Source organism: Gallinula chloropus (assembly GCF_964237585.1).
Source record: "Gallinula chloropus genome assembly, chromosome: 1".
Taxonomy (NCBI): Eukaryota; Metazoa; Chordata; class Aves; order Gruiformes; family Rallidae; genus Gallinula; species Gallinula chloropus.
The window spans coordinates 54,497,974-54,512,204 of record NC_140085.1 but is presented as its reverse complement, the minus strand read 5'-3'; the positions used below and the strand labels follow the sequence as shown (position 1 = coordinate 54,512,204).

At 41.1% G+C, this 14,231-nt stretch overlaps 1 protein-coding gene across 1 annotated transcript in view; it reads right to left on the bottom strand.

Moving 5' to 3' along the window:
* Positions 1-14,231, bottom strand: part of FGD6 (FYVE, RhoGEF and PH domain containing 6) — a gene marked incomplete at its 5' end in the record, with an annotated part of 69,179 nt that overhangs the window by 44,570 nt on the left and 10,378 nt on the right. The gene's annotated exons all lie outside the window — the stretch shown is intronic.

The following is a 14,231-nucleotide window of genomic DNA, read 5'->3' as shown; positions in this document are numbered from 1 at the left end:
TTTTTTTCCATTTCCTGTGAAATACACCAACAACATTTAAACAGTCAGCTCCTTTTCTTACACCTTTGTGGTGTGTACACACCTACTATTTATGTAAAGGAAACTATGGGAGCTCAGAGAATCATCTACCAAAATCTTGCCTACAGTATCTGCCCTACCTGCACCTCAGAGTAATCCCTACACACCTTGATCCTGTATTTGCTCAGCTCACAGCCAAATGCAGTCCTCAGGTTCTTCCACCTGATAACATTTTATTGGGTGGTTTCTTTGTTTTTTAAAGAAAAATCAGGGTGGATGATGAGATGATTAAAGATCAAAAGTCAGTTCACACCCAGCCATTTTCCATAATCGAACAAGCCACCAGTTCAGGGGTAGGATGCCATGGGTAGAAACACTCCTGGGAGCATCTGCAGTTGTGTTCTCTCCTTCAGGGAAACTGGTGACAAAGTCACAGTGTAGATCTCCTTTATCAGAGTTGGAGAACACACGACCTATCTTCCTTATACCTTCCACCTTAACCTTTCAGCATAAACACTACATACAGCTTTTCTGTGGAAACAGAAAGCAGGTTTGCATTTACTTATTACTCTTTCTGTACTTTTACCTCTGAAGTCACCTATAACGTAAGCGTGTATCAAGTTATCTCTGCATGAAGGGAAATCTCTTGTAGCCATTAGGGATGTTTGGAAATACTAGTAAATCTTTAAATAGGCAATATTTTCTACCACACATCAACTCTCCTTTTCCAGAATACCACAGGCATGCAGTAGCAGCTATTTTTAAGCAGCTCTTCTGATCGGTATTTTGGGGATACTGTGAACTATCCCTATCTTGCTCTTCCTTCATCACAACTCCTTGTCATACCTACAGCACTATCAAGAGAAACTTCTGCATTATCAGTCATGTGAGACACCGTCACTGCCAACTCACCATGCTGCCCACTGAGTAAGAACATCTTGCCGTATCTCGTGAACAAGTTGCCTAAATATAGAAGTGGGGCTTTTATATTTGACACAGAAAACAGAGAAAACAGCTTCCCTCAGAACTGGCAGCTTACGGGATGAAGCACAGACAACACGCTGTGCTTTCCTAATGCTGTAGTAAAACATTAACAAAACAAAACATGCTGGTACTAGTCAGGCACCCGGCAAGATAAACCGAACACTTCAACAACTGCAATCAAGCTATTAAGGCTCAGGGGAGACCTTATAGCGGCCTTCCAGTACCTGACAGGTGCCCACAGGAAAGCTGGGGAAGGACGTGTTATCGGGGCATGTAGCGATAGGGCGAGGGGCAGCGGCTTTAAACTACAACAGGGTAGGTTTAGATTAGGCATTAGGAAGTTCTTCACTATGAGGGTGCTGAACCACTGGGACAGGTTGCTTAGAGAGGTGGTGGAGGCCTCATCCCTGGAGACATTCCAGGTCAGGCTTAATGGGGCTCTGAGCAACCTGATCTAGTGAAGGTGTCCCTGCTTACTGCAGGGGCGTTGGACTAGATGACCTCTAAAGGTCCCTTCCAACCTTACACGTTCTGTGATTCTATCACAGCCTGAAAAATAAATCCTAGCAAGATGACAATAAACCCTGTTATTGTCTTTAAAAGATGACCAAGACTAGCTGAGTCTAGCTTATTTGTATTATTACAGAAGCTTCAAAGAGACCTGAGGCTTCACTTTTCAGATTCAGACACTGCACAGGACACTATAGCCTGAAGTCACAATTAACATTTCAGTCTCATTTCCCAATTCATTTAGAAGGCAATTAGTATTTTTAAGCTTGACTGAGATGATTCAGAGAGATTCTTTGGCAGAGAACGCCCCAAGATTCAGTATTTTATAGTATATTGGAATTACTTCAAATGCTAGCATCATCAGAACAACCAAAAAGCAAGTTACCACAGCTCCAATGTATTTGTTAAAATAGATTCATCCAACACTGCTACTTCACACACATTTCCTTGTGATCCTCGTTATTTTTAGCATTTTTTTTTCTATTTCCAGTATGTAATCAAAAATAGGTAGGAATGCTGAATGAACAGAACCTCGCACTCAACACTGATAAATTCTTTTCCCATCCTTTAGTTATTTTAAAACAAGCCCCCCAGCATCATTATTCTTCGTCTGTCTCTTCCTCCAGTATTTCATTGTGTTGTTTGTGGGCACTTTTGTTTGTTTATTTTAAAAGAAAGCCTTCAACACACAGAGGCAGAATCACACAAATTGGAAGGTCCTACTCAACTACAAACCACACACCAAAACATCAGAGAGCCAATAAGCATACCCTACTATAACATTTCATTTCAAATCCTTTTTTTGCATTGTTATAGCATTTCACAGTCCTTTCACAGCTGCTCACATCTCACGTTCCTCCAGAGAAGCAACAGCTACTATCATTCTTCATCCATTTTCAGACTTTAATATCATAGGTCCCCACAATCAATTTCAATAATTAAGGCATATTCAGCTGCTTTTTTTTTTTTTTTTTTTTCCTTTTTAAAGTCCTAAAACACACTGGCTCTCTGTGGAAACAATAGCTGATAAAGCTGTTACTGTTTTTCATAGCACCTCATACTCCTAAAAGCTGTGGGTAAGACAGCATGTTTCACTGACCGATTCCCTTATTCCCTTAATGGATCCTAGTTGTACGCTTCTGCGAAATTCCATAGATAAAAGATCTAAAGGATTAAAGGAAATAAAGAGTTCTACAGTATCTTTTCTGGCAGGTCCTAAAGTCAGACTCTCTTTGGATGTAGAAAGAAGGGCCATACATATAAAAATCAACTTAAGATCCCAAAACAATTTAACATGATGCTCTTGGAAGGCCAAAGCAGAAGGAAAATTATTGCTTGGTTAATAATTGCCTCATGTGGTTTAGTAAACTTCTTTTTGCTTTAATATTTTAAGATAAGTCCATGTCTTCAATATTCATTTACTGCAGGTTTTTGTTCAGTGGTGGGGTTTTTTTGAAAAAAGGAATTTGGTCCTAGAAAGCAAGCATAATTGGCCAAACACAAAGATAATAACAAACACCAACCAAGATCACTAGTGAGATCCTGTGGAAGTTTTAAGGAAATATATGAAGGCATAGTGATCAGTAAGAGTAATAAAAACATCAATTAATGTACTTTTTGCATGAGTTAAGATTTTGCTGCCATACTTAACTCCACAACCATCCTGAAGCTGCCAATATCAACACGGTTCCTTTCCAGACTGGTTTGCAAAAGCATAAAGATGAACTTCAGATCACTACAAACACACCAAGACCCTAATCCATCATACTCACTTCCTCATTTAAACTTGAGTCTCTAAACAATGGTAACACCAATATAACTTAAAAATTCCCTCCCTCATCACCCTCTTCATGTCCCCCAGCTTTTCAGGCATACCGGACCATGAAGCAACGAGGATGACATGCAGCCTGGACCACGTGGATTGCTTATCTGAGTTATTCCTACAGCATCAGTCACCTCTCTGGTTTAACAACAGAGGAACAGATGGAAAGATCTGAAGCTGAGATCACATCTCTCTCTCCTCACTAGGTGTAGTGGGCAATGTGAGAAAGGCTGGTGGGTGCCGTTACGGCTCTTGCAGTGCTGACTTGGCTGCCAGCACCAGGGACCTGTTGTTTTATTGCAGCCAAGTTGGTTGGGCTTCAACTTCTCTGCCAAAAATGGTGCTTTTTCACAGCAAGAGCAAGATAGCAAGGTGTCCTCTCAAATAGGACCAAAAGCCATTTGATCTCCTGCAGTGACAACTCCAAGATTTTAATAAGTTCTTCATATTATTAGGACTAATAAAAAACCCCACAAAACATAAAAGTCAACAGACCAGGAGTTTTTATTGGCCTGATGCTAAGGAACTTGTCAGGCACTTAACCTTGATCTCCCTTTTGCTTGTATCTTTTAAGACTGCCCAAACAGATTGTGCCTGTGAGATTCGTTAGTTCCTTTTGTGGGCTACCGTTCTGTAGGTGACATGGTTGAGGAACGAATCAGACCACCAGCCTTTAAAAAAATAAAATAAAATTTAAAAAAGCATGACAAAACAAGAGACAAACTAGACCAATGGATCCACGATTATCTGCATCACATGAGAGTTGTGCTATATTCTCTCCAGGCTGGCTAGGGAACTTTAAGGATATGATTACAAGCAGACACTCCCCAAGAATCACAGCTAGAAAACATAAACAACCCATATCCAGCTGAGCAACTGAAACATATTTTGTACATGTCAGGTTACTTTTTCAAATAGCAATTTTAAGAGTTCAAGAATTCAAATGGAATTATTTTAGGCAGTATCATATGGCATGTATGCATGCATAAGCATTTCTGTATTTTACAGGAAATCAGGATCCTTGATGACCGTGATGCACTGTGTCAAAAGAGAAGCTCAAGACAACCTATTTTAGCTGGATTTTGATTCAGAGGTGCTTGTACTTCGAAAGCTGTCTTCTCAGGCAAAGGGCTGGCTGCAGGAAGAGGCCAGGTGGGGAATGCTGAGAGTTTTCTCCTGCCAATAAAAACACCAAGAACTACCCTCTTTGTCCTGGTCTTTACCTCTGGCACTCCCTGCTCACACCTGGGTTTTCTGGGCACAGAGGATAATCACAAACACTGCCGAGAGCTGCCACCACATTTAGCCTGTTAGATCATGCCACTGGCAGCTCCTTCTATACTTGGCTGAGCATGTTGCAGGCTGCAGCACCTGACTTGCTGGAACCAAGTTATCCTGGTGTTTGCAGCCAGCAGCATTTAGTTTAGCATTTGTTATCCTCAGGCTGAGACAGCACTTCTTTCTTTCCTCAACAAGAAGGAAAAAAAAATATCTTACTCACGTTCTAAGCAAAAAAATTAAGCAAGGCATTTGTCATGAGTGCTTCACCCTTCATAAATTTTGTCCTTTTCATTTTTTTAAGCAGTCTGTTCTGTTGGTGGCCCTGCTTCAGGCACACTGTGATAGATAACATTCACTCACACACCTCCCTGTATGATTTGAAAGCAGCACAGTTTAAAATAAGGTGCAAACAGCTCCCCGATTAGCTCCATATTTAGCTGCGATTTGGAAAGAGGAGCTCCCATGGCCGGTGGTGCCCAGACTGCTCTCCCCGCAGGCAGGCAGCCTCCCGTGCTCCCAGGAGCCATCTTTGGTGAGACCATTTGTGGACAATTCCTCAGTTCCTTGGAAAGTCCAACATAAACACACACACAAAACTTCAGATGTTTCCATGCTCACCATAGAAAAGCCACATTTTAAAAACAAAACCAAAAGACCTAAAGCCAAGCCCAAAAACCCACCCAAAACATGTCTCAGTGTTCACAGTCTTCAGGAAAACTGGTGCCCACCACAGGACAGTCTGGCTCCAGACCAGCATGGCACTGCTGCTGTTGTGACAAGTGGGAGATGGTGGTATTGCCCTTTCTCCTCTGGGGCTGCCCCAGGAAAAAAGGAATATAATCTGAGAGGATACAAGGGGACAGACTCAAAACACAGGTACTGGAGAGTGGGACCCTGTGGCAAAACCCAGAATTTTAAATTATTGCCAAGAGACTTGCAAAGGGGAAGTTGCATCGGTTCTTCCCATCACCCCCCAAAACTGTGAGGGATTACTTGTCCTCCCACAGTAGGTAAAAAAGGGAAGACTTTGCAGATTTTACAGCTTTTTGCCTTCCCTCATCATTAATTCTCATTTCATAGGGTGTGCTGCACATCAACAATGCTCATGGTCAAGACCTCTGGAAAAAACTCCTGGCATGGAAGTGATAAACAACATAAAACAGGACCACCAAAGTACAGCGCTCATTTACAAGCAGGACCTGCTATTCTAACTTCCCTCAATTCACAAAATAGACCCTACTGGGAAAACCTTTATTAGGAAAGGACAGAGGGATCAGGAGAAAAGAAACATTTTCCAGTCATTTACACACACACACACATAAACAAAAGAAAAACACCACCACAACTCCAGCCCACACCGAATAGACTTCTAGAAAACTATAATAGAAATCTGATAAAAACTCAAATAGAACACATCAAATAGAACAGGGAAAACTTAGGCCAAATAAGGTAAAAGCCTCCTATTTCAAACAAAATTGATTTCATCTTGCCAGAGCGATCACGACATTCTAATATAACCCCTTCTGCTCCACTAAAATCAGAATTAACGTAAGGCCCTAAATATCTTCTGTATTGACTCCTCAATATTTTATGACTTTTGGGTGACTTTATCCCTGAAATCAGGGCTGTTAATAGCTCTCTTCAAAAGGTTGCTCCTTCAGTTTAGAAATAAGGCACAAGCTATTGCGCTCCATTTTTTAACGTGTCAGATAGCTAGAAGATGACAAAAGAGACTTAAGTAGCAGAGCACTCAAAAGGTAGTGACTTACATCTAAAATAAACATGGACTGACCTAACTCTTAAACACACAATTGTCCACATACACAGGAGCTGACGCAGCTTCCTGGGTAGTCTGTCAAAAACCAGAGGATGAAACAGTTTGGTTGAGACCAACACAGACCAGCTGTAAAGAACAACTGAACTGCTTTTAAGACTGGACTTGTTTGTGCACATTATAAGAAGAATGGGATTTAGACACTTTTTCTCAACTTTTTCAGCTCATTTCAAAATCAGTACAGAGCAGCCAACCCCCAGGAACACCACGGGGTGGGGGGTGGACGGGCATGGCACACACAACAACAAAAAAACCCCATGGAAAATCAATTGAACTCTGAGCAGTTGAAATCACTGAGCCATCAGAACGGCAATTTTAATAAAAATTCATTTTACTTACAAACAACTTGTGTAACGCTGTTTTTAAAAGAAACTTCTTAGATTCTAGAAGCTAAAATAAACCCTTCACCCCTTAATCTAAATTTTGTCTAGTGCACTGAATTTGCAATTGACTAATGCATTAAGTTAGAAAACTGGGTCCAGTTTTCTAAGTCTGTTCACTAAAACACCTCTAAATAGATCAAGTGTAAACACTGGGTAAATGAGATACAGTAATACCACTGGAGCATTTAAATAAAAACTGAAGTTAGTCCTTTGATTGTTTTCTTCCCTAACTTTTTATTCACCACCCCAAAAAGAAAAAAAAAATCTTACTGTTTTACTATATACAATTACATTAGACCTTGCTGCAGTTAAAATATTGCCAAACCAGAGTACTGTGGAGCTTTCACAAGCATGTTTCCTGCGCCAATGCTGAAAATAACTCACAGGAAAAGGCTGTTGTTAAGTATATAAGTGGGTCTTTCATCAATTCTCATGTCACATTGGACTCCCCGTTCTACATCTGATACTCTCTTGAGTTCCATTTTCTTAACCTGCAATTTATACCACCGCTGGCAAGGGGAGGCAGGGGAGAAAGGCCAACGCAACGTTAACTTAAGCTTCCTCCATCCTAAGGAAAAGGAAATACATACAAAGAATGCCGAAATTAGGAAGGGAAAAAAAAAAACAACCCAAACATGGAATAAAAGAGGCAAGAGAAAGATAAATTATTAGAGAATAATTTATGAAAGTGCGTGACACCCGATTTCCTGCAACCCATAAACAGGGCGTTAGGATGCAGGCTAAAGGATGCAGGGTTTTAACACGCTGCTCCGCTTACTTCAAACTCCCCCACATCACACTAAATAGTCCCTTGGCCTGAAGGTGAGAGTTGACACACTGAGCTGAGGTGACGTCAGCGGGAGGAAGAGTGAGGACATCCTTGTATTGTGCTGGGGGGGGTGTGTGTGGGGGGAAATCGATGGGAATAGCACAGTTAGGACTTTTTTGCCATCTGTGGTGAGCACTTCTTTGGTGGGAAATGAAGGACACCACATTTTATTGTTTGGTTTGCAACAAACATTGCATTTACCCTCAAAATGGCTCTTTTAATGCACATGGACTGCATGTGCGCCAAGATGAAAATGATGTAATTTTCTATACTCCATGAGGCTGTGGCCAATGTAACCACCAAACCTTCTGGAGAGCAGCAGAGGGATTTGCCCAGCAGCTGGGCAGCATACCTCATCACCGCCACCACTGTCATCATGCTCCCTGTCATACCCACAAACACATCCAGCCCCAACTACACCTGGTAAAAAGATAATATCAAGTACTTAAGCCACAACTATTTTTATGTATTACTTACAGTACTTTCTGATAAATTAAAAGTCTTTTATCATTACACCTCCAACTCTGTCAAAAGTCTCCCTATGTGTTGTGTCCACATCAACCTGCTCAAGTCACCTCTTTCTTTTACCAAAATCAAAGAGAGAGCCCTTGAAAAGGGGGATGAAAGAAACACCAAAGACAAAAATTCTTTCATGCCAGTTTTGGAGCTCTCCACAATTGTTCTCGTTTCATAAGACCTTCCAAACATTTTCAGGGGTGGACTGTATACTAGAATAATGGACTTGGTATTGGAAGAGGAAATCATAGAATCACAGACTGGTTTGGGTTGGAAGAGACCTTAAAGCCAGTCAAGTTCCAACCCCCTGCGGTGGGCATGAACACCCTTCCCTAGACCAGTCCTCCAACTGCTTTCTCTCCCCCTTCATTGGAGAGGGAGAGCACCAGACCTCAGAATCTTTCCCAACATCAAAACAGATGAAATCAGCACATCTCAAATGCATTTGCACAAGAGCATGTCAAGATCCTTTTAAAGCAAGGAAGTTCATATTTATTCTGGGAAGAAAAAGAAAAGATTTAAGTATTTTTTCAGAGTGCCTATCTTATATGTGTTTTATCTCAGTTTGTATCACAGATTAAACTACAAAGTTGTATGACCGAGAGCCACCCCCATATTAAGGGAAACTCCCTGTACTGGAGAAGCAGACCATGGAGACGTCCACTTGCATAAAGAGTCTTGTAAGGAAAGAAAAAAAATAAATAGCAAAACAACCCCATATGCTTTCCTGAGCAAAAACATTTACTGCAAGTCTTTTCTGCCATGTAGCTTCATGTGCCAGCCTAGTAGTATAGAATAATTATACTACCTGACACTACAAAACAGAATAATTCCAGACCCAAGGTCAGCGATTTGACTAACCCTCAGGAAAGAGAAGGAGCTCAGAGAGCAGCATATAGCCCCGGGATGAGGGTCCCGCCATCTGTGTACACCCAATTCCTTCCCAAAGTCCTTGTGTCTGAACATCAGCGTTCCCAAGCAACAGCACCACCGCTATTCCCCTTTTTGCACTGTTTTGTACCCTGACTAGACACCCCATAATACATAAAACAGCAAAATGTGACTAAGTCAGCAAGAGAACACATTCCTTATGTCTGGTAGGCAAGAACTGCTTTGCCCGCTACCTGCTCCCGAGCTGCCCGGTAGGCCTCAAGCCTCGCAGGGGACAGGAAGCGGAGATCCCAGCCATCTGACTCACCCTTTACTGACAAGCCCTCGGAGCTGGCAGAAGCACAACATGTACCAGCTGCGTAACACGGACGTGAGGAAGCAAAGTCAGGCAGGGAAGAGAAAAAAAAAACAGGCTCAAGGAAGCAGAATACAGAAGGAAACTCAGTGAGAACACACGACTGAAGATAATGATGTCTGATAGGAAACCTAAATAGCTTATCAAAGCTATTCCACTAAAACCTGAGGTAAAATCGCAGAGAGGGAATTTAACGTACAACTACGGGTGGCAGAAGCCAGCTGGAAGCACAGGGGGAGATGGGAAGACAGGACAAGCCTGTGGAGCTGATGGAGGAAAAGGAACCTGCCTTCTCCAGATTAGAAACTAATCCATTATCCTCTTTAAGAAGCAGATGAAATCCAAAAACATCTACATACCTGGCCTCTACTTATCAGGAAATTATATCCTTCAATAAAATCCAGCAAAAAGAAAACTTGGTTTTTAATGTATAATAGCTTCAATACCTAAAATCTATTTTATGCATTCAAATCTCAGCTTAAGTATTTGAGAAGCCTTTTTAAATACTATTTAGACCCTGCTGTGTTTTATGAATTTTGTGTTTCTTTTGAAATGTTTTTCAATGGGAGTTTTGCAACTGTAAAAGAAACCCTTCCCTTACTGTAGCCAATCCCTAAACAACACCACATTTATCTGGTGCAACACTGCTCATCAGCAACATGTCTCAACCCTAACAAAGTTCATTACATCAAAGAGGAACATGTATCAAAGCAAAGTGCTCAACCACAAAGATTTCAATACTAAATTCAATATTCCAGGAAGGCTTTCATGGACACTTAATTGACCTCTGGGGACTCAGTCATCAGAGCAGTATTTAGTCCGGAAAACTAAACTTACATTTTTGCATTGAGATGTTAATTTCTGGAAAACCAATGGATTATTCTAAATCAGCAGGGGTGGGGAAAATAGGAAGCCGTATTTAATTAAACCAACATTAAGAGCTCAAAGGATTGTTGTCACATGGTCCATACACCCCTCAGCCCTTTCCAAAGACAAATCCTAGCTGGAAACACAATGACAATGGCACATCTATAAATTTCATCAGAATCAATTAGCAGTCATGTACATTTGCAACATCTTGAAGAAATAGTCAAAAGCAGCCAGTAAATACAGTATGTTATTCCCTGAAGGCTAAAGAAGCAGACTCACTCAACCTGAAGTACAATTCTCTTGCCTAGAATAACACAACAAACACCAAAAGGAAGCCCACGCAATCTAGAACATTTAAAGTTTATGTTTTCTACAGCATGACTGATGTTCCAAGGCACGTTTCACTGTTCCTTTGCATCTTTAGATTACTGGACAAACAATAGTTTTGGTCTTAATTAAGATTTTGTTTTGTCCCTAAAAAGAAGACAACCAGGTTTAAAAAAAGAAAAAAAAAGGTGATACTTCAAAACAGAACCATTTTGACCACTGGCCTCTGACAATGTTACAGCAGTTGTGGTGGTACCAACAGTGCTGACTTCACACCTCACTTTCAGACCTGAAGCATTCATTTTTCACAAAAAAAAACCCCACACCCAGAGAGCTGCTTTTCCTGTTATCTGCATTTATCTGGATAATTATAATTTCTTTTACATTTGTCAGTACATTTTCTCTCCCACAGCATTTGTTCTTCACTCACTTTGTTTACAGAGTCCCCACAATAACGCATACCACCTTCATTATCTCTTTTAAATTGGCAGTCAAACAAGTAGACTAGGACAAAACAAACAATCCTTTAAAACTGGTTCAAGAGATTTCTTTTTTCAATAGTGGAAATAAAACACGGATTATCTGCTCCCAGTGAGGAATATTGAGCATATTCCCCCGGAACTACTTAAAATAACATGCAAAACCCATCAGTTTTCCATCATCAGCACCTGTCCTGCCTCAGTGGTTTACATCCTGTACCAGGCCCCTGGTTCTTTTCCTTTTAAGGCCAAGCCCATCTTCAGTAGATGGGAGGGTGACACCAAATAACTCAAAAATCAAGTGGTAAGTAATAACTGATACCCCACCACTAATTACCTAGGCCCACCATTTGCATTTAAATCCCTGTGGGAAGGCCCAAGCAGACAAAATGTATCTCGGTTTAATAAGATACGGGAATTTAGGATGAGAGTGTCAGAAGCTATTACCATTCTCCATTAAAGCATACAGGTCTCATCAGAGGGGACTGGGAGGAAATTTCTCCGTAACCACCAAAGCACTGGGTACATTATGAAAATTTTATTTCTTCCTCCAGAAACAAATGTTCCATGGGGTAAAGATACCACCAAACTCTTCTGGTAATGGCAAGTCTGGCACTCAGACTTAATACACTGCCTATGTGCTATTACGACTAGAAGCGTAGGCAATCTGTCTATGAATTTCTCAGAAGAACAATCTCATTTGTACTTTCACTTTAATCATAATTTGCTTTGAGATCCCCATTAGCAGTGCATTACAGGAGTTTGATGTGCCATGGTCTATGAAAAAGAGCTAAGTGCGTGTTCTGACAGGCTGGGGAAAACACAAGCAGTAATTATTTCAATAACATCAGCACTGTTTCTCTAACCGGTTTTATAACACCACCTGGCCCAGGAAATGATAAAAGGCTCTTAAAGAACTATGCAGAAAAGGTAAGACGACATTGATAAAGAAGCTTCAAAGGATTTGAGATAAGAACAGATGGGAAAACTGGAGCAGCTACCCGCCTGGCTCTGTCTGGGCAAAGGACCCTTACACTTCCCAAGCCTGAGCCAAAATGAATACCCATACCTACCCTTCCAGCAGCAGCTGATCCAGGTCAGAAGACCACTGCCCTGTTCTATCCCCTTTGTTCTCTAAGATCTACAGAAGTAACTGCACATTAGTTGTTTCCTAAGGTCGTTTCTGACTATGTTATTTAGTTTAAAATAAACACTCCATAAAATAACAGAGTGGTCTGGGTTATAAAGGACCTCAAAGCCCATCTAGCCTCAGTCCCCCTGCCATGGGAAGGGACACGCTCCACCAGACCAGGCTGTCCAAAGCCTCATCCAGCCTGGCCTTGAAGGGGGTCTGGTTACGATTTTCTCTGTGTGCTTTTTAAAGAAAACACAACACAAACTCACTTATGTCAGCACTTCCAGCTTAAGGAGCAGCTGCAGTTGCAGATGTGCCAGGGTACGAGAGATCACTTAAACCCTTCAATCAGCATTGGGGAAGGTTTGTGTGGAGAGGAAATGCCTATAAACCTCTCACACTCGGTCAGGTAGGAAAACTACACAATTTCACTCAAGGTGCAACTGCAGTCTCCTGCCTACCATGCTTCATGCAGCAAAACTGTCCGTTTCTTTTCCTGAAGCAAAGGTATGCCTTCACCTGATCCAGAACTACAGCACAAACCAAAACAGATCACAGAAACACATAAAATAGATCCTTATTTAAAGTTTGGTCTCACCATTCTTACGTAAACCCTATAATGGGAATATTAAGAGACTGTGGTGGAAACCCACAAAAGACACCCAAAGATTAAACAAAAAGCATACACTCAGTCAGGAACTTAAATTATGCCAAGACAAAACCAAGAAACACCCTATTGTAAACAGGAAAAACACTCAACAACCACACAAATAAATATGTCTATACTAAGCCCATAACCAGAAATCCTACTTCCCATGATAAGCTTCACGCTTTCCATCAAACCGTCCAATGTTGAGGCTATCGATTCTACAAACAATTATTAACACAGGATGCCACTTAAAATATTTGTCTCTTCCTCATCTAGAACAGGACACGCTCCACTCAAGAATGGTCAGCTCTTGGATTCTTTGGAGCATGTGTCTGCTCCACACACACATCCAAAATTAAATGAAGCTTAGGAACACCCAGTGAAAAATGAAGTTAAATGTGACTATCTATAAGCTAGGTCATTTATTCCTGTTAATATGGATATACTTGCAACGCGGTAAAGAAGTTTGCTGGGGACTACGAATAATATGAGCAGCATGTTTCATTCATATCCTTATTACTGGTTTGAGATAAAGCTCAAGGACCCATAAGACAAGCTGATTAGCTGAATTTAAGAAGTTAAATAATACCATATTGGATCAAAACAATGCTTCACCTGTTACCTCACTCTGACAGACACAGTAAGTGATGCTATTTAGGGAGAACATAATGAGCCTGGACAACCTTTGAGTCCCATTCCTCTTCCCAGCACCCACAATCACAGTATTACAGGTATGAAGCTCAGTTCCTGTCTATTCAATTTCACACCTGTTCTGGGCATATTTGTGAATCAGTCCGAACCCTTTGGAACCTGCTTGACACTACCTGTCTCCACTACCTCCCGAGACAAGGAAAACCAGCAGCAACCTACAGCCACCAAGCCCTGTCTTACAGTAACATTCCGAGCAAGTCATGTGCTCTGCTGCTACCTTTACTGCATGTGGGAACACAGGGAGATGCAGAAAACTCGCTATACTGAGGGAGAAGCACTACCTTTTGTTATACCCAAAAAGCTTTCAGTAACTGGGGATGAATTTGCATAGTCAAAAGCTTGTCTGCTTTTTCCCAGCTCTATCAGCTGATCGAAAAATATATTAATTCCCACTACAAACCTAACAGCTATGCACTCCCATGGATGGACTAGATAACCTGGGAGTTGGACTAGATGACTTTTTAAAGGTCCCTTCTATGATTCTTCGAGTTCATTCTGAGACTGTCTAAGGTTTATTCTTTATTCACAAATACATGACTGTATCTGATTTGCATTGAATTTGGAAAAGCACATACTTTAGGTTCCTAAATTTTTACCATCTATGAGGAACAGCTAGTTTATTTTTCCTCCCAACTCT